Raw genomic sequence first — 27,911 nt, 5'->3', positions numbered from 1 at the left:
CAGGCCTAGACCCTTCATCAGAGAGGGGAATGTGGAGACGGTTCTGAAATAAATAGGGAGCGAGGGGGAGGCGGACCAAAGATGGATAGAGGAGAAGATAGGTGGAGAGGAGAAGATAGGTGGGGAGGTAGGGAGCGGGATGAAGTCAGTAGGTGGGAAATGGAGGTGCGCCTTGAGGTGGGAGGAGGGGATAGGTGAGAGGAAGAACAGGTTAGGGAGGCGGGGATGAGCTGGGCTGGTTTTGGGATGCAGTGGGGGAAGGGGAGATTTTGAAGCTTGTGAAGTCCACATTGATACCATTGGGCTTCAGGGTTCCCAAGCGGAATATGGGTTGCTGTTCCCGCAACCTTCGGGTGGCATCATTGTGGCACTGCAGGGGGCCCAGGATGGACATGTCATCTGAGGAATGGGAGGGGGAGTTAAAATGGTTTGCGACTGGGAGGGCAGTTGTTTATTGCGAACCGAGCGTTGGTGTTCTGCAAAGCGGTCCCCAAGCCTTCGGTTGGTTTCCACAATGAAGAGGAAGGCACAACGGGTACAGTAGATGCAGTATACCACATTGGCAGATGTGCAGGTGAACATCTGCTTGATATGGAAAGTCACCTTGGGGCCTGGGATGGGGGTGAGGGAGGAGGTGTGGGGGCAATGTAGCACTTCCAGCGGTTGCAGCGGAAGGTCCTGGAATGGGGGTGAGGGAGGAGCTGTGGGGGGCAAGCGTAGCACTTACTGTGGTTGCAGAGGAAGCTGAGAATCTGCTGAAGGAATTGATAACAGAAATTTGGATGTATAGCATCAACATGCAAATAAGAATCCTCCATTTAATATTATCTTTCTAACAAGTTCCTATTCCTTCCTGTTGAGGGGGGGGTCACTGACTAAGCATACAAACATATGAACGAGAGTCAGGAGTAGACCGTTCAGCCGTTCCAGCCTGCTCCGCCACTCAATAAGATCATGACTGATCTGATTTTAACCTCAACTTTGCATTCCTGCATATCCCTAGTAATCTTTCATTCCCCTTGGTAAACAAGAAACTATCTACATTTGCCTTAAAAATATTTAAAGATTTTCATCAATTACTCATTGAGTAAGGGAATTTCAAAGACTTGAAGCCCTCTGAGAGAAAAGAATGTTTTTGGAATTCTGTCTTAAATGTGCAACCCCTCATTTTTAAATATGACCCCTACTTCAAGAAGTACTGCTTAAAGTATGGATGGGTGCTGGAAATCCAGAATTTTAATTTCAGTCTGCTGCTGTAAATATAAGGGAATCCATTAGAAGCCCTATAGGATCAGTATTAACAGCAATTTTCAGATATTTATCCTTCCTTTTGAATTCCTGGCCAGCCACCTCGAGCATCATTGGAATCCAGGAATGAAGTTTATAACATTCTAACAGTGCAGAATTTGAGAACTATAATGCTTGGGAGGCAGCAGGAGATTGGAAACACAATTAGTGTGATGAAAGTGAAACAGTTCTGTCTTGTTTTAGCTTCTTGAGGTCTCTTTCGATTACTAATTATAAGCTGTTTTGAAAATAAAACTAGCTGACGTGAGAATAGTCGCAAGTTTCACAAGATTGCAAGTTATTTAAAAAAGAGGAAAAATATTCAACCCATATTTGTTCAGTCATTCAGAATCACCCTTCAGAGCTGCTAGTACAGCCCCTCCAATTGTTTCTTAAAAGCACCTAATCCATCTCTTGGACCATTTTCATTCCAAGCATTGGTCACCGTATGCATTAAGATATATCCTGTTCTAAGTCATAAAATCATTTTTTACCAGTCTGAACCTGCAACTCGTGGTTTATTTTCACTATTATTTTAAAGTAGTAACACTGTTTTGTCTTTTTACTTAGTTTCTTGTGTACTTTTTATGATCACCTCTCACATCTTTCCTACCAGTTGAAAAAAATCTTCGCCCAACCTATTTTCTCAAAATTCAGTTCCCAATACAAGGACTGAACTTGGCAGCTGTCTTCTGCACTCCCTTCAATCCTTGCAAAACTCCCTAGTGTCAAAAATAAAGGTAAATACAAAACAAAAAAACAATTGAAAATATGTCAGATGAATTCAGGGGTGAATCTCAATCTGTTGATTGCAGATTGATTGATCAACCACTTCATTAACATTCCAAGATTACTTTCTGCTTCATCTTCAGCTATTTCAATATCATTCATGGAATAACTATTTTGCTTACATTTTTATTCATGCTGCTATGCCTTACAACTTTGTCAAATTCAATCAGTAATTTCTGAGTTGGTTCCACTGTTGCTGTCTTGAGGGTATCATCTGTGAATTTGTGAATGTTACTTTGGGTCTTTGAGATTTAGGGAGAGCAAACACAAGAGTCATCATTGCTGTACTAACATGGATTTTCACCTTAGATCATCACAGTGTAAGATGTATCTGGTAGATTTGCTGCCACCAACCTCTTTCCTGGTATGGATCTACAGGACCTGCTTGGCTTAGTGGAGTAGAAGAAAACTATCTGGTAGTCTAGTGAGAAGAGGTTCTTGTTATAAACAAAATGTAGATTGCATGATGGCAACTAGGTTCAAGTTACCTTAGTGTGAAAAACATTCTTAGACAATGAGGGTGACCTTTATGTCAGATGTGATGCCTCAAGATCCAAAGTTGTTTCATTGCCCAAATCCATGTGACATCATATAATATATGACACACATGTTCACATAGTCTATTTTAAATTACCAGACTGCACCAGCAGAGGAATATCAGTCCTGTCATGCTCAAAACCATATAATTCAGCCGATAGAAATGTATCTGCAGGGGCTAGTCATTTACATGACATTGCAAATTCCTGTCTGTAACACAAACAATGATTTAGTTGGAAAATGTGTTGCTGAAAGGAATGAAGACAGAGACACTGATCTTACTGACAGAACATTTTCTCTGCTTTTTCCACTGACAACACAGCATAACTCAACATTTAAGGCAGGAGACTTAAATAGTGAAGTTATGCATTCCAATGACCATTTACATTCTTCTGGGTTTCAATTAACTCTGAAGGGAAACGTGCCACAGTTTTGATATTTTATGGTACTGGGGCAAGTGGCTCATAACTTTAACTTAGTGAAAATTCCCAAAAATTTGATTTTTTTTTCCCTCCTTGGATTTGGTTCTAATCGTTCAATAAAAAAAATGGCATTCTTGAGCACTGTATTGCAGGTCCAGCAGGAAGATTCGGAGATAAATGCATGCCTTTCAGGCTCTGATAACCATGATGATCAGCAACATATATAATCCAGACTTTCCAACATCCCCCACATTGATAGTGACGCTTGTCTGATGCACCCACATCTTTCAAAATGGGCATATAGTTTTAACTCTGTTTCCCTCCTTTATATATTAACAAACAGATTTCATTGAGAGGTCTGTGACAATTCAAAACTGCAGTGCTTTGAAAGGAACTGCTTTGACACTCGACTAAATCTTAAACCCTGTAATTTTTTGCTGGTTAGAAACCTGTCAGGTGGCTGTTGACACACCTCTGCACGACTCAGAACTCTCCGTAAGACGTGGCAGCACCAGGTAAAAACACATGGACCTTTTTTTTCAAAGTTTTCAGCTTCCTGCCAAAGACCTGACCTTGGGCTATCTGACCAGATCTAATGGTTACTTTGCAGCATTGCTTTGAATTGCCCAACTGTAAAGAGTTTTCAAAAGAGCTTTATATCTTCTCAGTACCCCATTTAAATGAGCTGTTAGTTGGTTCTCTGCATTGCACAATCAAAGACTGTGTTGCACAGCAGGGTATCATATTTCTGAGGAGTGACCTTTGTCTGGATAAAAGACATGAATGACAGAAGAATCTTTCATCACTGTAAGTGTAACTTCATGAACTCTTGTGGTGGCTGACAATGTGTGATATAAGAACAGGTTAGTTGGATTGGTGTATGAATGTGAGTTTGCTGCCAATCAACCAATTTGCAGCAGCTGAACAATTTGAGAATTTAAATTGCCACATATTTGTCAACTGTCCAGTGTGATGAATGCTTGAATATAAAATAATTCATCTACAGTGTAGCCTGATCGGGTCTGTAGATGCCTTGAGTAAACAAATACATTATATTACAGTTGAAAACTAAAAGTGACAAATACATGTTGAAAGCTAACTTTCACACCCATGCTAATGTTTGAAGAATTCTTGCTTAGCAGTGAGTAATGCAGAATTTGTTCGCTGTAAGCCTCTGAAAACTAATGACTTTGTGAATGTTTAAAGAGAATAAAATGCTGCTTGTGGTGTATTAAGAGCAAAGCGTTCTCTACCTTTGTAAAGTGAATGCTGTTTTGTATTTAAGTATTATCTTGGTTTCTGGGGGATTTGTGGTCCCCAGGAGTGATTTACTAGAGATAATAGGAACTGCAGATAGAACATAGAACATTACAGCACAGTACAGGCCCTTTGGCCCTCAATGTTGTGCCGACCTGTCATAGCGATCTGAAGCCTATCTAACCTACACTATTCCATGTACATCCATATGCTTATCCAATGACGACTTAAATGTACCTAAAGTTGGCGAATCTACTACCGTTGCAAACCGTTATTACCGATGCTGGACAATCTGAGATAACAAGATGTGGAGGTGGATGAACACAGCAGGCCAAGCAGCATCTTAGGAGCAGCAAAGCTGACGTTTCGGGTTCATATCTCCTTTACTCATTCATGGGTTGTGAACATTACTGGCATGTTGATATAACAAGGTGTAGAGCTGAATGAACACAGCAGGCCAGGCAGCATCGGGGGAGCAGGAAAGCTGACATTTCGGGTCTTCTCCCTTCTTCAGAAATGGGGGAGGGGAAGGGGACTCTGAAATAAATAGAGAAGGAGGCAATGATGGAAAGTGGACAGAGGAGCAGATAGGTGGAGAGAGGATGGGCAGGCCAAGGAAGCAGGGATGGAGCCAGTAAAGGTGAGCATAGGTAGGAAGTTGGGATGGGGGTTGATCAGTTGGGAGGGAGGGGCAGCTAGGTGGGAGAGAAGATGGACAGGTCAAGGAGGCGGGGTTGAGGCTAGTAGGTAGGTACTGGGGGTGGGGGTTGTTCAATGAGGGAGAAGGAGCGGATATGTGAGAGAAAAGACGGACAGTTCAAGGAGGTGGGGACGAGATGAGCTGGTCTTGGGATGAGGTTGGGGGTGGAAGATTTTGAAGTTTGTGAAGTCCACATTGAGATCATTGGGCTGCAGGATTCCCAAGCAAAATATGAAGTGTTGTTCCTCCAGCCTTCCTGTGGCATCGTTGTAGCGCTGGTGGTGACCTAGGATGGATATGTCGTCCAAGAAGTGGGAGGGGTGTTGAAGTGGTTCGCGACTGGGAGTTGTAGTTGTTTGTCATGAACCGAGCATAGGTGCTCCGCAAAGCGGTATCCGAGCCTCCGCTTGGTTTCTTCGATGTAGTGGAGGCCACATCAGTAACAGTGGATACAATATACCACATTAGACAATGTGCAGGTGAACATCCGTTTAATGTGGAAGGTTATCTTGGGGCCTGGGTTGGGGGTGAGGGGGAGGTGTAGGGGCAGGTGTAGCCCTTCCTGCAGTTGCAGGGGAAAGTGCCAGGGTTGGTGGGGAGTGTGGAATGGATGAGGGAGTCACGGAGAGAGCAGTCCCTCTGGAAGGCAGATAAGGGTGGGCAGGGAGAAATGTCCTTGGTAGTGGGGTCAGATTGCAGGTGGCAGGGGATGATGTGTTGAATCTGGAGTTGGTGGGGTGATATGTGAGGACGAAGGGAATTCTATCTTTGTTGTTACTGCCGAGAAGGGATGTGAGGGATGAGCTGCAGGAAACACGAGAGATGTGGTCAAGGGCGTTTTTAACCACTGTTCAGGGGAAATTGCTGTCCTTGAAAAACGAGGACATCTGGCATGTTCGGGAGTGGAATGCCTCATCTTGGGAGCAGATGCAGCGGAGCTGAAGGGATTGGGAATAGGGGATGGCATTTTTGCAGGAAGGTGAATGAAAGGAGGTGTATTCTATGTAGCTGTGAGAGTCGGTGGGCTATAGTTCATTTCCCTCACTGGTTTGACTGAACTGAAAGAGCATTGCTCTGCTGAACTATTATCCAAGTTTCTTTATAATGTGTATTCCGTAGTGTGGTAATTATCTTTTAGACAATTTACTAAATAGTTGTGTTAAACTTCTCTAGTCTTGTGTAACTGAAGCTTTTTCTCATGTGATCATCCTTGTTGTGTGTTTCTGCATATTTCCCAATGCAGACTATCTTCGTGAAGTACATGGAGCAGATTTACTGATAGATTCTAAAGCTGCAGCCTAACAATGCTGCAAAGGACTGCCTGAGGCCTTAGATAAAGAAAGATCATGAGCATAATAGTTTCATTAATGACAACAATTAGTTATTTTGAACAAAGGAGTTTAGATAGAGAAGCTAGTATCATCACTTGGTGGTAAAGCAGTTTCTGTGTTTTCACAGAAGTATCTGATGGATAATATGGAATTTAATATGATTCTAATTATGACTAGAAAACTTCAATGTACAGACAGACAGACATTGTGGATGGTGTGGAAAATTCAGTTTTGCATTTTTCAAAAAAAAGAGGGTATTTAGGCCTCATTGTTTACAGAGGAGGAGTGAACTGGGTGGGGCATCATAAATTCTGGAAGCATTGAGGTCATGGTGAATATAATAGCATGACCTTATCGTTACACCAGATGCTGTGCCAGATTAGTGAACTAGCCAGCTGTTTGTTGGGAAAGCTACGGCAGTGGAAGGCTGTAGACCGGGACAGTTCGTAACAGCCAGGATGGTTCCAGTATTGGAATAGGCAATGTCTTACTGGCAGTCAGGAGAGAACAGGACTGAGAGAGACCAAGGGCTTGGTGGCCAACAGTGTGGGTAGTGAGGAGGCAAAGGGGTGGTGATGTGCTGGTATCGCTGAGTGAAATAGGAGATTTGTTTGAGAGGGCGGCATGGTGACTCAGTGGTTAGTGCTGCTGTCTCACAGCAACAGGGACTTGGGTTCAATTTCACCCTCAGGTGGCTGTCTGTGTGGAGTTTACACATTCTCCCCGTGTCTGCATGGGTTTCCTCTGGATGCTCCTGTTTCCTCCCACAGTCGAACAATGTGCAGGTTAGGTGGATTGGCCATGTTGAATTTCCCAGGGATGTGCTAGCTAGGTGGATTTGTCATGGAAAATGCAGGGTTACAAGGATGGGGTGGGCCTGGTTAGGATACTATTTGGAGGGTTGGTACGGACTCAATGAGTTGAATGGCCTGATTCCACACTATGGTTATTCTATGATACATGTGGCAGAACTGTGGTCTACTTGGCCAACAAGCAGTTCAATGAAAAGCACTTACTGGCTGCTCCCTGGCATACTCTTGGGCAGCCTGTGCAGAAAGGATCAAATTCATATTGTTGTTAAAACACCAAAGATTGAACCCTGTTTACATGAGGACAGCATGGTGGCTCAGTGGTTAGCACTGCAGCCTCGGAGCACCAGGGACCCGGGTTTGATTCCAGCCTCGGGCAACTGTCTGTGTGGAGTTTGCACATTCTTCCCATGTCTGTGTGGGTTTTCTCCGGGTACTTTGGTTTCCTCCCACAGCCCAAAGATGTGCAGGTTAGGTGGATTGGCCATGCTAAATTGCCCGTAGTGTTCAGGGATGTGTCAGTTATAGGGGAATGGGTCTGGGTGGGATGCTTCAAGGGGCAGCGTGGACTTGTTGGGCTGAAGGGAATCTATTATCATTCCTGATCCACTTCACCAAGAGCTTAATCAGTTACACTAAAATGAGTTGTTGTTTAAACAGAAACGGCTAAATTCATGACAGGATGGAGAGTTGAGTTTCACAAATTTCTCAAGTTAACCCTCCCCCCGTGTAGCCTTCTGCTGCTTGTTGGAAGAGATGGAATAAAATATCCCTGGCAGTCCTCTCTGTCTATGTCTCTTCCTCCACCTTGCACATAGTTCATTAAGAATTCAAGCATGATTTTGATTTTTTTTAAACTTAGGGGAAAATTAAATCTAGTGCATCGGAGGTCAGCAGGGTCTAAGAAGAGTTAACATGAAGAGAGCATTTATTGGAAGTAACTCCATGTGATTTAGGGGAATAATCACAAAAGACTGACTCAGCTGGCTTAATGGGTCAATCATTTGGGACATACACAAATTTTGGGATCTGGTCATTGGCTGAAAATGTCAATCAGTAACTCCCATGCAACAGATGCACACCCACTACTAGGGTTTGGAGTCCAGACAATATTCAGAACAGAGTACTTGAGAAGTGAGTCTAGAGGCATAAAATGACAAGCTGCGATGAGCACAATTTGTGGATGTTTGCTGATATAGCTGAACAGCTGTAGCAGGAAGATCAAGTTCTATTGTCGTGAGGGCCACTGGGTGCACACACAATGACGGAATACTAGAACCCATTGACCAATGGAATGTTTAAGTGGTATTCATGTGTCAGGCTATACCAGTGCTACTTGCATCTGCTGCAGTAAAGGTAATAGAAAAGCAAGATAGTTCAGTGTCTTGTAATCTTGTAGATGGTAGGCATCAAAGTGTGCCTAAAAACCCGTGAGGCTCTCCACTTCGCAATACTATGACACATAGTTCCATAATAAATATCTTTCCCTACCTTCAACTTGGGATGCATTCCCTGTTTTCTTTCTCTATAACTTGAGCCAGAGAGATAAAATTAATACAGTTCAATATTTAATAACAGCCACTGGTTTCCAAGGTTCACACAAATATGCATGCATCCTTGGCAATCAAACATGAAAAGATTTTCAACACTACCATAATGTCTAGTATTAAAAACCATGCTTTATCCAGTCATTTCGAAGGCCTTGGATACTGATAAGACACTGGCTGTAGTATTGAATGCTGTTACACCTAAACCAGCTGTTACACCTAACCACACTCTAACTGTGGCTTCTGACTATTAAGATGATTCTGAAGAAGGGTCTAGGTCTGAAATGTCAGCTTTCCTGCTCCTCTGATGCTACTTGGCCTGCTGTGTTCATCCAGCTCTACACCTTGTTAGCTCAGATTCTCCAGCATCTGCAGTTCCTACTACCTCTAAGAAGATTATCCACTTGTCTTCTATGGTAAAGACACCAGAGGCCCATTGGGCTGCTGTCTTATCAGGGAGAGACACACACATCTCAGGCGAGAAAGTGAGTTGTTCATGGTAACATCCGCTGGAGTGGTATCCACAGGTCGATGGACAGAGTGGATATGTGGGATGAAGAATTAATGTTCTTTCAAAATGCCAGCAAAGGCACAATGAGTTGAATGAGTTCCATCTCTGCTTGAACTACTTTGTCCAGACCTGATCATGAACTTGATCTGCTAATGAAAAAGTTGAATTCCAGGGACAGTGAGTGTATTTGCCTTTTGTCACATTAATGTTTAAACAAGTAGCCCTTAGGAAACAAAAGTATAAGGGAGATCAAAGAACGAATCTTTCAATGCTGGACAAACAAAATAAAGCAGAGATGGAACTCATTCAACTCATTGTGCCTTTGCTGGCATTTTGAAAGAACATTAATTCTTCATCCCACATATCCACTCTGTCCATCGCTATATGTGTTAGGTGGTAATGAGTCTCTGCTGCTCAAGTTCCTGTCCACCTGCTTTTAAAAAAGTACATTTGAAATCCTCTGATAGCTCCCTGGGTGAAAAGGATTCTTCACATGTCCCCCAGGATCTTTTGCAAACAATTTTGAATCTAGGACCTCTATTGACGCACACAAGTTTTTCTCATCCGAAACTGCTTAATGTTTTGAAAATCTCGATTAGGCAATTTCTTAACTTTCTCTATTCCATTATGAAACAGTCCCAATTTACAAAACATTCCTCATAACTGAAATCCCTATGCTTGGTAAATCTTTCCTGTTTGAGGGATCTTTCCTGAATCATAGGATAGTATACACAAATGGAGGCCTATCAAATTTGCACCAGCTTTCTCGAAGAACAATCCAGACTGTATTACTATCCCAGTCATTCCCCATATCCCTGATTTCTGTTTTCCTAATACTTATCTAATTCTCTCAAAGGCAACTTTTGAATATATATCCAATATTATATCAGGCAGTGCTATCCAAAAGCCGAGCTACTTGTTGAGTCAAAAGGTTTATCCTTCAGTTATCTTTGGCTATTTTGCCAATAATCTTAAATCAGATATCAATCCTTCAACTGTTGGAAATAATTTAACGTGGGATGTAAAACTACATGCATCAGGTAAGATAATAATAAAGTGCGCAGAATTGTACTCAATTATCCAGGCGAAGGAACATGGTTCTGTTAGTCAGAGGCAAATTATTGCAATCTCTGGACATTGACTGAACATTTCTCATTAAAACCCCTGAGTTAACGTTTTTCAGCTGCATCATCACTGACTTTACCCTTTATGACAAACTTCAGTGTTCGCTAATAACTGTGCAGTGCTTTGTCTTTTCAATAATCCTGAGCAAAGAATCATTGAACATCTGAACATTGACTAGGCTCAAGCAGACAACATCATGTATCATTTTCACCAGGCAAGTGCCAGGTAGTGGCCATCCTGAATGAAAGTCCAACCATCTTCTCTTGTCTAGTTTCTCAGAATTCATGCCCTCGTCTAGCATGATTTTCCCAATTCTTTTAATGCATGGCATTATTATATTACATGATGATGAATACACAACTCCTACAGGTCACGTAACTGCCCATCAACCAGCTCATTGAGGGTTGACAGATGAACATGGTCAAGTTCCTCAGCCTATCCTTGGCCTCACCACTGGCATGCTGTATTTCTAGAAACTGCCAGCCAGTAAGAGGGGCAACCTCAGGAACATGAGGCCCACAGGACAAAGCCTACTGTTCAGAGGCCACCGTCTTGTCTCCCATCTGTGTCTCTCCCAACCCTACAGTCAGGCCAGTCTGGTTCCCGGTCTAAACTATAACCACCTTTCTCACCTGTCAAAGGTGTTCATTAATTAGCCACTTTGGGACCTTAATTGATGGTAGGTCAAAAAGGTTACTTTTGGACTTTCTCAACCAGAGCATAATCATTGAGGGGATGGATTTCTCCAGGACAAATCACTCCTGTTTCTCACCACTTCAACAGACGGCAACACTGCACCCATCAGCTTCCTCCCTTGCTTTATTATACTTGAAGGACCTGTGGGAAAGGAAAGACAAGCATTAGAATTGATTTAGGGAAAAGATGAATGTGCAGAAGTCCATATTTTAGTTAGTGGTGACTGAATTGTGGTAAGACGAGGTTCAGGCTATTAAAATGGGGATATGAAAAAGAGAAAATACTCATTTGTATATTGCTTCTTTACTACCAAAGGGAATTTCAAACAATTTAAGGCCACAGTAATACTTTTTGAAGTGGTCACTTCTGTAATGTAGGCAACGCAGCTGCTTACTATACTCAGCAAGGTCCCATAAATAGTGACAGTGACAAGATGATGTATTTGTTTGATGTTCTTTGTGGGATAAATGCTGGTCAGGACACAGTGATTGGATTTTACAGGGAAGAGGATTGTACTCTGATTCAGAGGGGAGTGTGCTACCCGTGGGACTAAGGACGTAGTTCAGATGAAGAGAAATTACTGTAACTGCTTGGTGTGTTGGTCATTGTGTGCCGTGAAGGTCAATGCTCGGGAGATATAGAGTAATGACTGCCACCTAGTATGTTTGCTTGGTGGTCCAAATGAAGTCAGTAAATTTTCGCTGCACTCTGTCCATTTCATTAACACCAGTGCCTTCTGCTACTTCCAGCCATGTCTACTTGGTGAGACGGGATGTCTTTCTCCTATTGTCAACTAAGAGGACTTCCCTCCACCCCTCACTTCATCCATTATTGCCTCAAGTGTGGAGTCTGAGAATTGGGTCTTCACCTCTATTATCCAGCAGTTTGCTTCCTTCCACAGCAAGATTTTCTGGAACCATTCAGATCCCTGTTAAAGATCCCTAATAATCTTACCTGTCCTCTTTAATTGGTTGGGAAACCAGAAATAGGATACGCAGCTATGTTAAAAAGTCATGCCAAAGTCTGCTTGTTGATTATTCAGCATGTGGACACAAATAAAATGTGCACGTACATATGTTGCATGCAAAAGCATTATGTTCTTCATGTACATCAGCATGCAGTTTCAATGTGGAATCTGCAAGAATACCTTGGATTATCAGAACTACTGCTGATTTGGCTCTACATCATGAGGCTCTGCAAGATTTTGTGTAGAAAAAGGTAAATGCAAACATGATTTCTGTGTTAAATCTCATCTGTGCATGCTTGCACATCACAGAAGAAAAGTTTCGATGTGGAATGTTAGCATACACCCCTATCTATTTGTGTTCTCGCCTCTCGTGTTATTCCTGACAGTTTTTGATAAGCTAGAGTGAATATCTAATTACCGCTTTTACACAAGGTTTTAAAATTAAAGTCAATGTTTTTGACAAAACTGGTGGCTTTTGTGAATATTTCACTGAAGCATCCATTTCAATTACATTACTCCCTGTTGTGAGTGAAAGGCTTAGCAACGCCTCAGGCCTCTTATTAATAATTAATTCATTAATGGAGCTGTCTGCTGCTCCTGTGACATTTTGCAGCAGATGCTCAGATTTCAAAACCTCTGTCCTTCAGTTCAGCTTTAATTGTCATAGTGATTGGGCACCCACAAGGTTCCCACTCATTATCCACAGTCATGCAGCCAGACCACTAATGGGTTTATTTCTTTCTTCATGGTAACACAATGCATGATTGTACCTCTATCAGGCACAAAGTCTTTAAGATACCAAACTATGTCATTTCAATGGAGCTCAATTTACAATAGCTTCCCTTTGGTCTTGTATAGTTGCTGAGGTTACCATCTCTGAACAAAAGTTAAGTACAATATTTCACAGGATCGAAATGTGAGTCTCTGAATTTGAGGTAATCCATTCTTTGCCAATCCTGATGACGCCCTTACCAGTAATTCACTTGTTGCATTTTGACATGTTCACAGGCTTCTCTCTTCCTCTCACCTTCTAAATTAAAACAAATAAATGAAAAAAATACAGATGAAAGAAAAAGACAATTCTTACAAATAAAAATACAAATACAAATAGAAAGACCGTCCATAATTAATCATTTGCAGTTAGCATAGAGTGTTAACATTAATTATCAATACACATCTCAATCTGGATTAAAGACTTTTATAGAGCACAACAAAAAAGTGACTTACTGTTATATAGCACCTTTCCAAAGAAAGCTTTTTACAATAATTAAGAACTTTTGAAGTGCATTGTTACAATCCACAAAATTCAACAGCCAGTTCAAACACAACCAGCTCTCACAAACAGCAATTTAATATTATCAGAGAATCTGTTTCAGTGGTGTTAATTGAGGACTCTGTGGATGACCGCTACTCTTTGTGGGAAAAAAAGTGACATTTGTATCCACCTGCTGGAACAGTTCAGATTTTGATTTAATATCTCCTTCAAATCTCAGTATATGTGACATTGCAGCACACCTTCTGTACTACAATAGCCGTCAATTTTGTTTTTCATCAAGTGCGGGAGTAGGACTTGAACCCACAACTTTCCCGGTAGAAGGAAAGACTGTCATGCATAGTGTCACAGCTGACAAGCATAAAGACAGGCATTTACTCTACAGTGCAACAGTTGGAATCATAGAAATATACAATAAAAACATGGTGTGGTTACAGAACCAAAGGAGGCCATTCAGCTCATTATGTCTGTGCTAGGCTTCTGGAGGAGCCACTCATTTAGTGTCACTCCCTTGCTTTTTCAATACAGCCTTGCATTTTTTTTTCCTTTAAAGACATTGGTCTAATTCCTTTCTGGAAGTCTCTATTGATTGTATCGCTCCTTTGGTGATTGTAACAATATCAGCCAGGTGCACCTCATAGAACCTGAGTTCCCTGAATGGGGCTGTTAATCTGGTCCAGTCAGGGTGCCCCAGCTGACAGATATAAACAGGAGTATCAGGGGTTCTGCTCATTCTGAGAGCTGGCTCTGAGGAAGCTGAATCAAGGACTTCCTACATGTAAATAAAGGGTGACTTGGTGACAGGGTACCAGCCTCTGTGGAGTTATTTCACTCGCAACAATAGAAATGCATGCTCCTGAAGAAATTCACTTGCAACAGTCATCTTTAAATTGGGGTAACCAGTTCTGTCATTCACCATTATTTGGGAAGGTTGACTCATTTGATCCTGCTGTCGAAGACTGGGCACAGTATGTGGAAAGAATGCATTAATTTTTCTGGGCCAATGACACTGGGGCAGATGAAAAGTAAACAGTCATTCTCCTGATAGCTTGTGGATCTGCACCTTTTTTGGTTATTAGGAGTCTCATATTCCCTGAGGCACCCAATACTTAAACCTTTCAAGAGTTGACGGAATTAGTTTAGAAATATTACGACCCCAAGCCTCCTCTAATTCTGTGACCCTATCAGTTTACCTCGCAATTCAAGAACCAGGAGAATCTGTACTGGGATTTTTGTCTAGATTAAGATGACTGGCAGAGCATGTGGCTTTGGTTTAACCCTTAATGAGATGCTGAGACTATTTGATATTTGGGATTAATGATGTAACCATGCAAAACGTCCTAGTAGCTGAAGCACAACTGGACTTCAAACAGGCATTACAACTGGCTTTATCATTGGAAAATGATGCAAATTGAGCATATGAGTTGCAGGGTATTCCAACAGAAGTGGACACCCTCATCAGTCTGACTGAGCTTGGGGAACACGCCTTGAGTGCAGACAATTACATAGCATCACTCAGGACATATGTTGAACAGAGGGACTCTAGGTCAGCCCAAGGCAAAATTCTAAACAAAGACAAGCCTTGGCCAAACGGTTAAAATTTTCTTCAAGATCCAGGCCAACAATCCACTGTAGTTGCTGCTGGTATGCGGATTCAAGACAGCAAATTGTCTCACTGGACCTAAATGGAATAAGAGAACTCATTGGCCAATATCCAGGAGAGTGCACACCCTAGCAAGTCCACTTACATCTGGTTTGGAATAATTAAATTGCTTAGTAACATCCAAATCAGAACCAATCAAAATAAACATCGGGTTAAATGGTCACCCAGTCAATACCTGTACAGCCATTTGAGTGATCGCGGAATCAATCTTTAACAAAATTTGCTCTGGACTCCAAACTTAAGTTTGCATCAGACCTCAGCTAGACTGAGAACCTATACTAGGGAACCTTTACAGATGAAGGGTACAACTTTGGTTTTTGTTCCAGTCTCATATGAGAAGCAGCTGGTTCAGTTCCTACTGATTGTAGTAAAAGGCTCAGGCTCAAATTTGATGGGGTGAAATTGGTTGAGAAAGGTTCACCTAGATTGGCTGAATGTTTTTCAAGTAGAAAGTGGCTGCCAGAGTGAAGTCCTAATTAAATACCCGGAGGTTTTTCAGGAAGGTCTAGGTGACAAGGCCATCCTGCAGGTTGACCAGGAAGCAAGTCCATGATTCTACAAGGCCCACCCAATGCCATTTGCCTTACGGGCAAAAGTAGAGGCAGAAATCAGAAGGCTGGAAAGTGAAGAAATCATCAAACCAGTCCAGTTTGCAGAATGGGCCACACCGACCATACCAATTGTGAAGCCCGATGGGTTGGTTTGCCTTTGTAGGGATTTTAAACAAACGGTAAACTGTTTTTTGCAGCTGGATAAATATTCAAACCCTCACATAGTGGATTTATATGCAGAGGTGTGGGGTTGCTGCTTCCACAAAGCTGGAAATGAGCCATTCGTACTTGCTATTGCAGTTAGATGAGGATTTCCAGAAATAAGTTACAATGAATACCCGTAAGAATTTGTTCCAAGATTGGAGACTGAGAAATGTTCTCCTCCCCTCTTCAAACATTTTGGAGAGGCCTGTTCTGTAAAATTATCATCAACTGATCAGGTAGAGCCAGCATAGTTTTTTGAGAGGGAAGTTGTATTTATCTCGTCTATTGGGGTTTTTGGTGAAGTGACATTTACAGTGGATAAAGGGAACCAGAAATGTGGTGCATTTGAATTCCCAAAAATTGTTTGATAAGGTGTTATAAAAGTTGCTACACAACATAATAGCACAGAAACCAGGGGTCACAGTTTAAGGATGTGGGGTAAATCATTTAGGACTGGAATGAAGAGAAGTTTGTTCACGCAGAGTGGTGAGTCCCTAGAAATTGCTATCACAGAAAGCAGTCAAGGCCAAAACATTTTTAAAACTTCACGGAAATAATAAAGTGTGAAGCTGGATGAACACAGCAGGCCAAGCAGCATCTCAGGAGCAACATGCTGCTTGGCCTGCTGTGTTCATCCAGCTTCACACTTTATTATCTTGGATTCTCCAGCATCTACAGTTCCCATTATCTCTAAAGCTTCACGGATACTTGGTAATATTGATAGAAAACTGGCTGAATGGCAAAAAACATAGCTTAGTGTTAATGGTTATTTGTCAGACTGGAGGAAGTTTATACTGTGATTCTCCATGGGTCAGTGATCCCAACATACCATAGACCCAGCATAAGATCTCATTTTCTTAGGGCCAAAATGCATGATTAGGCCTACACTTGGCAAAAGTTAAGCTAGGTTTTTCACCTAATAGTTGTATGTTTGTAGTGACGCTCCTATAAAAAGTTGTCCTCAATTTTTCAATTCAGATTAATGTTTTGGATTATAATTCAGTTCGTGGGATTTGGTGATTATCAACCACGCTGCCAAGAATATGTGTAGTCATTTAAGAATGCTCACACAAAGCAGGTCATGCATGGTGCCCGATGAACAGAAATGAGTTCTCCTGTGTCACAGCTCGCAGTTCACATTTCATACTGTAGATTTGGAAACATTGAAGGACAAGCTGAAACAAAAAGGCAAAACCATTTGCCTGCACAGGGGGCACCCAAAAGGACAGACTTGAAAGCAGAATACAGGGTTAACAGAAAAATTCTTGGCAGTGCGGATGAGCAGAGGGATCTTGGGGTTCATGTCCACAGTTCCCTGAAAGCTGCCACCCATTTGGATAGAGTTGTTAAGAAGGTATATAGTGTGTTAGCTTTCGTTAATAGAGGGATTGAGTTCAAGAGCCGTGAAGTTATGGTCCAGCTATACAAAAGCCTGGTTCGGCCACATCTGGAGTATTGTGTCCAGTTCTGGTCCCCTCATTACAGCAAAGATGTGGAAGTGTTGGAAAAGGTGCAGAGGAGATTTACCAGGATGTTGCCTGGAATGGAGGGAAGGTCTTATGAGGAAAGGTTGAGAGAGCTAGGGTTTTTCTCTTTAGAATGACGAAGAATGAGAGGTAACTTAATAGAAGTGTACAAAATGATCAGAGGTATAGTTAGAGTGGACAGCCAGAGACTTTTTCCTAGGGCGAACGTAGATATTACAAGGGGGCATAGTTTTAAAGTGCGTGGAGGTAGATATAGGGGAGACATCAGAGGTAGGTTCTTTACTCAGAGAGTGGTCGGGGTGTGGAATGCATTGCCAGAGAGGGTAGTGGCGTCGGCCTCATTAGAGGCATTTAAGCAGCTATTAGATTGGCATATGAATGATAAGTATAAGATAGTGGGGAGGTTAGATAGACTTTAGGATTAGGGTAAAAGTTTAGCATAACATCGTGGGCCAAAGGGCCTGTACTGTGCTGTACTGTTCTATGTTCTAAGGAAAAGTATCAACAATAAATCAATACACACTCCAAGTGGAAAGAGACCAAAATGGGTCTCTCCCAATAGTTTTTCTCATGTTTGACATTAAAATAGCTTTCATAGATAAGCTTACAATATGTGACAAAGAAAACTTCTCTTGATGTGCACAATTTTCAAAGTAGCAGGGTTTAGGCAAATATTTAATCATTTTGCCACTGCCACATTCTAAATAGTGTGTTGAGGATTTATGAAGTATAATTGTTTGAGAGCTTAAGTTCAGTTCTATGAAAAAAAGCTTGTTTGGAAGCGAGGAGAAACGGCAAGACATCTGGATATAAATTGTCCCATTGGGAACACCCAGCATAGGTTCATGAAGGGTACGTCATGTTTAACTAATTTAGTGAAATTCTTTGAGGACATTACTTGCATGGTGGACAACGGGGAACCTGTAGATATGGTGTATCTGGATTTCCAGCAGGCATTTGACAAGGTGCCACACCAAAGGCTGCTACATAAGGTAAAGTTGCACAGCATTACAGGTAATGCATTGGCATGGATAGAGGATTGGTTGACCAGTAGAAAGCAAAGACTATGGGTAAATGGGTGTTTTTCTGGTTGGCGGTCAGTGGCTAGTGGTGTGCCTCAGGATTAGTATTGCAACTGCAATTGTTTACAATTTCCATAGATGGTTTGGAGTTGAGGACTAAGTGTGGTGTATCAAAATTTGTAGATGATACTAAGATGAGTGGTAGAGCAAAGTGTGCAGAGGATACTGAAAGCCTACAGAGGGATATAGATAGTCTCAGTGAGTGGGCAAAGGTCTGGCTGATGGAGTACAATGTTGATAAGTGTGAGGTCATCCATTTTGGTAGGAATAACAGCAAAATAGACAATGTTTTAAATGGTAAAAAAATTGCAGCACACTGCTGTGCAGAGGGACTTGGGTGTCCTTGTGCATGAATCGCTAAAAGTGGGATTTCAGGTGCAGCAGATAATTGAAAAGGCAAATGGTACTTTGTCCGTCATTGCTAGAGGGACGGAGTTTAAAAAAAAGGGAAGCTATGCCGCAGCTGTATAGGGTCCTGGTGAGGCCACACCTGGAATACTGTGTGCAGTTTTGGTCTCCTTACTTGAGAAGGGATATACTAGCACTGGAGGGGGTGCAGAGGAGATTCACTTGGTTGATGCCAGAGTTGAGAGGGTTGGATTATGAGGAGAGACTGAGTAGACTGGGATTATACTAATTGGAATTCAGAAGAATGATGGAAGATCTTGTGGAAGCGTATAAGATTATGAAGGGAATAGATAAGGTGGAGGCAGGAAGGTTGTTTCCACTAGCAGGTGAAACTAGGACTAGAGGGCATTGCCTCAAAATAAAGGGAAGCAGATGTAGGACTGAGGTCAGGAAGAACTTCTTCACCCAAAGGGTTGTGAATCTGTGGAATAACCTGCTCCCTGAAGTGGTTGAAGCTACCTCACTGAATGTTTTTAAGGCAAGGCTAGATACATATTTGAACAGTAATGGAATTAAGGGGTGTGGTGAGTGGGCGGGTAGGTGGAGCTGAATCTCAAAAAGATCAGCCATGATCTAATTGAATGGTGGGGCAGGCTCGAGGGAACAGATGGCCTACTCCTGCTCCTAGTTCTTACGTTCTTTTGTTTATTTTATTAAGAGTCAGAAACTTTTTTTTTGGCCTTGGGACAAAACAGTATTTCCAGGTAATCTTGTGATTTAAGCTAAATAATTAAAAAGCTCCCTAGTGCGATAATTGCAGAAGTGTTTGCTAAATTGTGCTGTCATCACCCAGAAAAGGTGAAGCCAGAAGCAGATTCAGTTCAGAAGGAAAGATCTTCTGATAGCAATCTAATAGTTGTCACCATAATTGGAAAAACCTTCACTATTTTTTAGAACTCAGTGAGAAAGGTTGGTGAGGCTGTGGCTATGTATCTTAGAGAGAGATAGATTTGGTGAATGTACAAAATATGAAAGGAAATGCTTGTGAACTTGTCATTTGAGCAAGAATTTTTTTCTGATGCTGGCAGGAGGAGTGTAATATGCCCACAATAACCTGAGCCATATTAAGAATGTAAATTCCTTATGCAATCTCCGAACCTGGTCAGCTTGTTTCTCTTTATTACAGAATCCTGCTTCAAAGGCCTCTCTGCCTGTGTCTGACTTTGGTGACATTTTGTCCTTTTTTGCAAAACCAAGTGTCAAAGTGCATCATCCTCTCACCCATGTCTGCTGCAAAGACATTGCAATAACTTCAATCAAATCAAGAGGTAAATTTGGCCAGAACTCTAACCCAATGGATTATGCCATCATAAAACTTTCACTTGGCTTAACAATAAACTGAAAAAAATGTTTATTTCAGGCAAACGTATTATTTAATTAAGCTACTATGCTTTGTTTTTCTTTTGTATAATAAACTAATGTTCTTTTGGTAAATGTATATTGGCCGTCTCATGCGAATATAATCAGTTATAGACTTGTTTGCCAATTGGTATATTTGATTATCAAATACACTGGCTCAGTGAGCAAGTCTACAACCTCATCCACAGCCCGAGCTATAAATCTTCTCAAAAACTTTGAATATAATCAGTAGCTGACCACAATTGCAACCAAATTGCAACAGAAAAATTTATGGTATTTCAAGTCATATTTCACTCTGGAAACTAACTTGTTAAATATTCAGTATCAGCAGAAATCATAACACTGGCACATTCCTGATATATGCAGCTGTCAGATGACATTATACTTTCAGGTCAATACATAAGACTAAATATGATGTCATAAAATCAGATACATTTACAGTATTTCTGTTTTTTTTAATAAGTTTATATAATCTGTTCCAGGTAAAATAAAGCCAAAAGTCACAACAATGGAATCGGAAGTTTGAAGAACACACACAATATACATTTCTATTTTCTCTCTAGTGTCAGGACTGACCAATTGTAAGTTAAAAGTATCTATGACATTATTCATGAAATATGTCAAGAGACACAGTTTCAAATTTGAGCCAACCATACATAACACATCAGTTCAATGTTGTCTGCTGTTCTATGAATATTCAGCACAAAACTACTGGGAAAATGAGCAACCGATTCTTAATATCTTATGTAATACTGTAATCCTGGGTTTTCACAATATATCACCTTGTGATCTGATGATTTATGTCTTCTGTAATTTCTTTTGGCAGTGAGGTGAACAAATACAACTGGTAAAATAAGGTTTGAATAAAAAAAAACAGGAAGCTGCTTTATTTCACAATAGCTGGATATATAATGCAACAGTCATTGACTTTGGTTTATATATAATATAAAAATAGTGAATATGATACACTTCCCCACATCAGTGGATTATATTGTTTTCCGAAAAGTAATGTACGATTTCTACATTATATTTTTCCCCCAACCTTTTCCTAAGCCTCCATGATTCTCAGTTTCCAGTTTCAAGGGTCAATCTGCCTGTACAGAATCCTACTTCAAAGGCCTCTCTGCCTGTGTCTTTCTTTGGTGACATTTTGCCATTTTTTGCAAGACCGGGTGTCAAAGTGCATCAGCTTCTCACCCATATCTGCAGCAAAGACATTGCAATAACTTGAATCAAATCAAGAGGTAGATTTGGCCAGAACCTAAAACAAAGGATTATACCATCATAAGGTTTTGCTTTACAAAGTAATACAAAGCAATATAAAGTAATGAGTACATTGTCCAATGAGCTGAATTTGAATTATTTTAAGCACAATATTACACTTAATTGTAGCCATCACAATAAATCAACATCACTCCTGTTTTGTCTGCTTCACTTGGAAGAGGCTGGAAGATAGTGATAATGAATTAATTCTGTTATGCCAACATAGGTGATCTCAGAGATTCCATCTTCCTTTTGGGTGTAGGAAGCCCATTGAAATCTTTTACCAGTTTTCTTTCAACTTATTGTTCAAAAACTATCTTTCCTTGTATTCGGATTCACAATTGGCTGTTTCTTGGCTGACGTCAGACAACTTGAACGGTCATGGCCTGATGTCACCAGTTCATTGTCAATTGTAATTAATATAACCCGTTCCATCATTGAATAAGGTTGAGGCCGAGACACATATTCATGCTTTGAAGAGAGAATTCTTGATTGTGAAAGACACTTTCTGTAACCTCTGACATCGCTGGTGTTGCAAAGTTACACATACCATACCTTTAATCTTGAGATCTATACCACCCAGACCATGCAATTTCAAAGTTATCTTTGATTCTTTATCCATTCAATTTGATAATGTCATGACATTTGCCCTGGTATCTACCTTTTAAATTAATGCCTCTTCTTGCGAAAATAATTTGCTTGGATTGTGAATTTCCCCTAGGATTCCATTTGATTTTTCTTCTATCATAGGTTGCTCTATCTCTCAAACTTCTATCTACGAGCAGGTTTTTAATCGTTTGCTGTATAATTGAGTCCTACCTTTCCAAATCCTGTAGCAGTGACTTTTTGATTTACAGATAAAATGGTCTGTTTCTCCTGATGGGCAAATAGCTCTTTCTGCAGCATATCAGGAGTTACGTGGGGGATACTGCAGAATCCATGCCTTGCAGATTCCCAAGGGAATTGCCTGAGAATTGAAGATTCCACTTGCAATCCACTGGCGCCTGGAACCCTCTGAAATTCAATTCAAAGCATTCAAAAGGCTCTGCTGCCATTATGTAAATAGTTGCTCAGGAAAAGTTAGACTAACAAAACCTAATTTAACATCTGGTAAACTATTAAAGTGACTCCCCCAGTTTAGTTCACCCCCTACCTGTCCCAAACCCCTCACCATCCTCCAAAATCTGACCCACAAGACCTGCCAAAGCCAATATCTTCCAAGTCTCACCCATCCCATTAACACTGGTCCCCTAACTACCTGGCACCCTTATCTCATGCTTAACTTGTGTACGCTTACTCTTTCATAGGAACTGTCAAAGTGGCTGCCTATGATCCTAGACAGTTAAATCACAGAATATAACAAATGATTGCTGTGAAAACTGGAGTGTGATCTACTTTTTCCCAACTGTCCTGTGTTACAAGGGACCTGTCAGATTTAAACAACAAAAACAGGATTTGCTGCAACAGCTCAGCAGGTCTGGCAGCATCGGTGAAGGAAAAAGTCAGAGTTAATGTTTCAGGCCTGGTGACCCTTCCTCAGAACTGACAGTAGCTGGGAAAATGCTGATTTATATGCAGAAGGTATGGATGGGGATGGGGTGGGGAGTAAACAGTAGGATAAAGCCCAAAGACAAGGTAAAGCAGTTGAATAGATAAAGGAGTTGATAATCATCTGGCTAGGAGGGTCAATGGCTGTTAAGGGGATGGGCTATGTGATAACAAGGCCTGGTGTGTCGGGTAGGGACACCCTGGTCCACTCTTTCTTCACCCCAACAGCATCCCCTTCCAACAGCCTCACAGCACCTTCCACTGCAACCAGCGAAGGTGCAACACCTGCTCATTTATCTTCCTCCTCACTAACCAAGGGCCCAAACATACCTTGCAGATGAAGCAACACTTCACCTGCACTTATCAGAATCTGATCTACTGCATTTGCTGCTCACAATGTGGTCTCCTCTACATTGGGGAAATGAAGCGTAGGCTGACTGACCTTGTCACAGAACATCTACGTTCTGCTTGCAAAAAAGACCCTGAGTTACCTGTTGCCTACCACTTTAAGGCATCACCCTGTTTCCTGGCCAACATCTCTGTCTCAGGCTTGCTGCAATGTTCCAGCAAATCTCAATGCAACCTGGAATAACAACACCTCAATTTCCACTTGGGGACCCTGTAGACTTTTGGACTCAATATTGGGCTCAATAATTTTAGGGCTTAGATTGTCCCATATCCTAGCCCCCTACCTCACACACTAGGCCTTGTTATCGCGTAGCCTGTCTTTACACACTATCATGTGATAACAAGGCCTGGTATGTGGGCTGGGAGGCTAGGATATGGGAGAGTTTAGACCCTAAAATTATTGAATTCAATATTGAATTCAGAGGGCTGCAGGGTCCCCAAGCGGAAAATGCAGTGTTGTTCTTCCAGCTTGTGCTGAGCTTTGCTGGAACGCTGCAGCAAGCCAGAGACAGAGATGTTAGCCAGGAAACAGGGTGATGAGTTAAAGTTGCAGGCAACTGGAAGCTCAGGGTCTTTTTTGCGAGCAGATGTTGGATATTCTGCAAAGCAGTCACCAGTCTACGCTTTGTTTCCCCAATGTAGAGGAGACCACATTGTGAGCAGCGAATGCAGAAGACTAGATGCTGAGAAGTGCAGGTGAAGTGTTGCTTCACCTGGAAGATATGTTTAGGCCCTTGGGCACTGGGGAGGGAGGAGGTAAATGGGCAGGTGTTGCACCTTCGCTGGTTACAGGGGAAGGTGCTGCAGAGTGTGGGGAAGTGTTGGGGATGAAGGAAGAGTGGACCAGGATGTCCCTACCCTACACACCAGGGCTAATTATCAAGATAATAAAGTGTGAAGCTGGATGAACACAGCAGGCCAAGCGGCATCTCAGGGGCACAAAAGCTGACGTTTCGGGCCTAGATCCTTCATCAGAGAGGGGGATGGTGTGAGGGTTCTGGAATAAATAGGAAGAGAGGGGGAGGCGGACCGAAGATGGAGAGAAAAGAAGATAGGTGGAGAAGAGAGTATAGGTGGGGAGGTAGGAAGGGGATAGGTCAGTCCAGGGAAGACGGACAGGTCAAGGAGGTAGGATGAGGTTAGTAGGTAGGAAATGGAGGTGCGGCTTGGGGTGGGAGGAAGGGATGGGTGAGAGGAAGAACAGGTTAGGGAGGCAGAGACAGGCTGGGCTGGTTTTGGGATGCAGTGGGGGGAGGGGATGAGCTGGGCTGGTTGTGTGATACAGTGGGGGGAGGGGACAAACTGAGCTGGTTTTGGGATGCAGTGGGGGAAGGGGAGATTTTAAAGCTGGTGAAGTCCACATTGATACCATTGGGCTGCAGGGTTCTTAAGTGGAATATGAGTGGGCTAATTATCACATAGCCTGCCATTACACATTATGTATTGTTAGTGATTAACAGTACCCATTAACAGTTAGTCAACCCTTCTAGCCAGATTGCTATTAACTCCTTTTTCTGTCTTTGGGCTCTATTCTATCATTCCCTCCCCAACCCATTCCCCTCCCTATTTATTGCATATAATCCAATGTTTTCCCAGCTACTATCAGTTCTGAGGAAGGGTCACTGGACCCAAAACATTAACTCTGACATTTTTCTTCACACATGGCGCCAGACCTGCTGAGCTTTGCCAGCAATTTTTGTTTTTGTTCCTGATTGACAACATCTGCAGTTCTTTCAGTTTTTATTCTGTCAGATTTAAAATCTGTCTTCACATTTCACAAAGAGCCATGTTTGAAATGTCCTGTCGGAAACATGGAGCTCTTTCATAACTTAAAGGAGTGAAGTGGTCATTTGAGACTGATTGCGCTCCTTAGCCAATCCAGCCCCATTATTTTTGAATAACTGGGCACTACTTGTGCTTGTGAGGTTCCCTTGCTCCATAGTTCTGACACTGACTCTTAATCTCTGCTGTCTAGCTTATTTTTCTGTATTGGTTTCTCATGTGGGTCTTCAGGGCTTTTATTTGTCCCTTTTAAAGGTGAATGTTGCTGTCCAATATTAAGGTTACCCTTCTCCTCTTAGGATTTAACTGTGGTTCTTTTGGTGTAGTGCTCCCAGAGCCATCTGAATGGCACTTTCCAAAATCAAATCTTCATCAATTTCTATAAGTGCCAAACCTCTTCCGCTACATCTTGCTCTGTCAAGAGTTTTCTTCGTTGTAAGATTAAAATAATTATCGAAAATGTGGAGAACTTAATCAAAGGATCTGCGCTTGCTTTCCTGTGGTCAGTTATGGCATCGTTAGCTGTAGTTTGGAAGGAATTCTGTATCCTTAAAAACTGTTTTCTTCAAGATGTTCTGTCTTCCATTTGACCTTTTCCCAAATTTTTATCTGCCAGCAAATATTATTTTTCTTTAATTTCTTTCTGACATGACTATTAATTTTTCTTGCTTTAGATAAGTTTCAGTTCTGCTGCAAAACGAAGGGTCTAGGCCCGAAACGTCAGCTTTTGTGCTCCTGAGATGCTGCTTGGCCTGCTGTGTTCATCCAGCCTCACATTTTATTATCTATTTCATTCTCCTTGCTTTAAATGTTTTTAATTCTAATGCTTCTCTGTATTGCTGCATTGGACAATTTCCCTCGATTTCCAGTCAAAATGGAGATTTCCCATCTTCTGGGAATAATGTGGATGATTCCCACCATTGGTGGCCTAATAAACAATTCCTGCCATTTTTTAATGGCTTTGCTGAGTGAATCCTGCTTTTTGCAGCGTTAAGATGAATACCATTTTCCTAACATTTTCTCTAGATGATTCTGTGTCTGCAGTGCTGCTAATTATTCCAGTGGTCTTATCATTTCAGTAAAGATTCCCATTCTCTTTAACAGTTATTTTTAATCATTCATGGGATGAGGGTGTCACTGGCTAGGCCAGCATTTATTGCCAATTCCTTGCCCAGAGGCAATTAAGAGTCAACCACATAGCTGTGGGTCTGGAGTCACATGTAGGCCAGACCAGGTAAGGATGGCAGTTTCAAAGGACATCAGTGAACCAGATGGGTTTTTCCAACAATTCACAATGGATTGTAATGATCATCATTAGACTCTTAATGCCAGTTTTTCACTGAATTTAATTTTCATGATCTGCCATGGCAGGATTTAAACCCGGGGCCCCAAAACATGACCTGGGTCACTTGATTTACAGCCCAGCAATAATACCACTCGGCCAAAGCTTCCCTGAATCAATCTGCTTAAAAAATGTCTTTCTGACTTTACTGCAATTTAAATTGGGAACCTCTCTCTCTCTAAACTTCCTCTTCAATTAGACTCTGCTTAGGATTCTAAATTGGCCCTTTATCTTTTTAAGTTGGCTTTGGCGGTTCCCAGTGTTGTGACATAATTTTAAATTAAACCCATGGCCCTGGATTTCCATTATTGTAGCCATTTCTTTCTTTGGCAGTGATCTCTCTGAGCAGTAAGTATTTCACTTACTTCTAGCTTACTCAGTCTGCAAATGAACATTATTAAAGTTTTTCCCTTGACCACCAGGAGTTTCGACTTTACCCATGGAATCTCTGGTACCCAATTACTCACTGGCTGAACCCAGGCTTGATACCACTCCTACAGTTTATTGCCACCTAATGCAATCCATAACTGTCAAGTGGGCCTAGAATTCCAGCTCCAATTTTCTGAGGAACTAGGTATGAATCAGCATTCATTGTTGCATTTACTTTTCTGTAGCCTGTGCTGAATCTTGTTAGCCAATTCAGATAAGGAACCAACACCACCAGTGATCTCCAGCTCCTTTGGCTAGGTCTAACTAAAGTGATTTTCTTGGCTAGGTTCAACTATGATTTTCTTGCATGTATTGCATTTCCTTTTCTACCTGAGCTAGTTTTCACAAGCTTACAAATTAAGGATGCTGTTTTATTGATTTCCCACATCATGCCTAGCTAATGCTGTACATCATAATGTATCTCTAGAGATTTCCTTGAACTTTCTGAGTACCCTAATTACATAGAGTTATAGAGTCATAGTCACACAGCACGGAAACAGACCCTTCAGTCCAACCAGTCCATGCTGAACACAATCCCAAAGTAAACTCTTCCCACCTGCCTGCTCCTGGCCCATATCCCTCCAAACCTTTCCTATTCATGTGCCTGTCCAAATGTTTTTTAAACATTGTAATTGTACCCACATCTACTATTTCCTCAGGAAGTTCATTTGACACAACAACCACCCTCAGTGTAAAAAAAATTGCCTCTGGTGTGCTTTTTAAATCTCTCTCCTCATTCCTTAAATTGCCCCCAGTCTTAATCTTCCTGTTCAAAAACAAAGTTGCTGGAAAAGCTCAGCAGGTCTGGCAGCATTTATGAAGCAGAAAACAGAGTTAATGTTTCAGGTCTGGTGACCCTTCCTCAGAACAGGAGCCAGTTCTGAGGAAAGATCACTGGACCCGAAATGTTAACTCTGTTTTCTCCTTCACGGATGCTACCAGAGCTGCTGAGCTTTTCCAGCAACTTTGTTTTTGTTCCTGATTTTCACCATCCGCAGTTCTTTCGGTTTTTAATTTTCCTGTTGTTCTTCCTCCGAGTACAAGAATACCTAACTGTCTCTGTATGGTTCAGCATTGGCTAGTCAGATTATAGGAAGTTTACTTAGTGAATTATCCACATCTCCTTCCTCTGTC

The 27,911-nt window shown here is 41.6% G+C and overlaps 2 long non-coding RNA genes across 2 annotated transcripts in view; one reads left to right on the top strand and one right to left on the bottom strand.

Annotated features, from left to right (window-relative positions):
- Positions 1-27,911, bottom strand: part of LOC125465941 (uncharacterized) — a 54,249-nt gene that overhangs the window by 4,420 nt on the left and 21,918 nt on the right. The window contains exons 2-3 of the long non-coding RNA XR_007250335.1: positions 12,951-13,008; positions 10,948-11,152 (exon numbers count right to left, since the gene is read on the bottom strand). This is a non-coding gene — a long non-coding RNA (uncharacterized LOC125465941). The remainder of the gene's footprint in view (positions 1-10,947; positions 11,153-12,950; positions 13,009-27,911) is intronic.
- Positions 695-20,586, top strand: LOC125465942 (uncharacterized). Its single transcript, XR_007250336.2, has 3 exons — positions 695-3,550; positions 19,773-19,914; positions 20,488-20,586. It is a non-coding gene; the product is annotated as an uncharacterized LOC125465942 (long non-coding RNA).

Source organism: Stegostoma tigrinum, chromosome 30, assembly GCF_030684315.1.
Source record: "Stegostoma tigrinum isolate sSteTig4 chromosome 30, sSteTig4.hap1, whole genome shotgun sequence".
NCBI lineage: Eukaryota > Metazoa > Chordata > Chondrichthyes > Orectolobiformes > Stegostomatidae > Stegostoma > Stegostoma tigrinum.
This window is presented reverse-complemented; position numbering and strand designations above follow the sequence as displayed.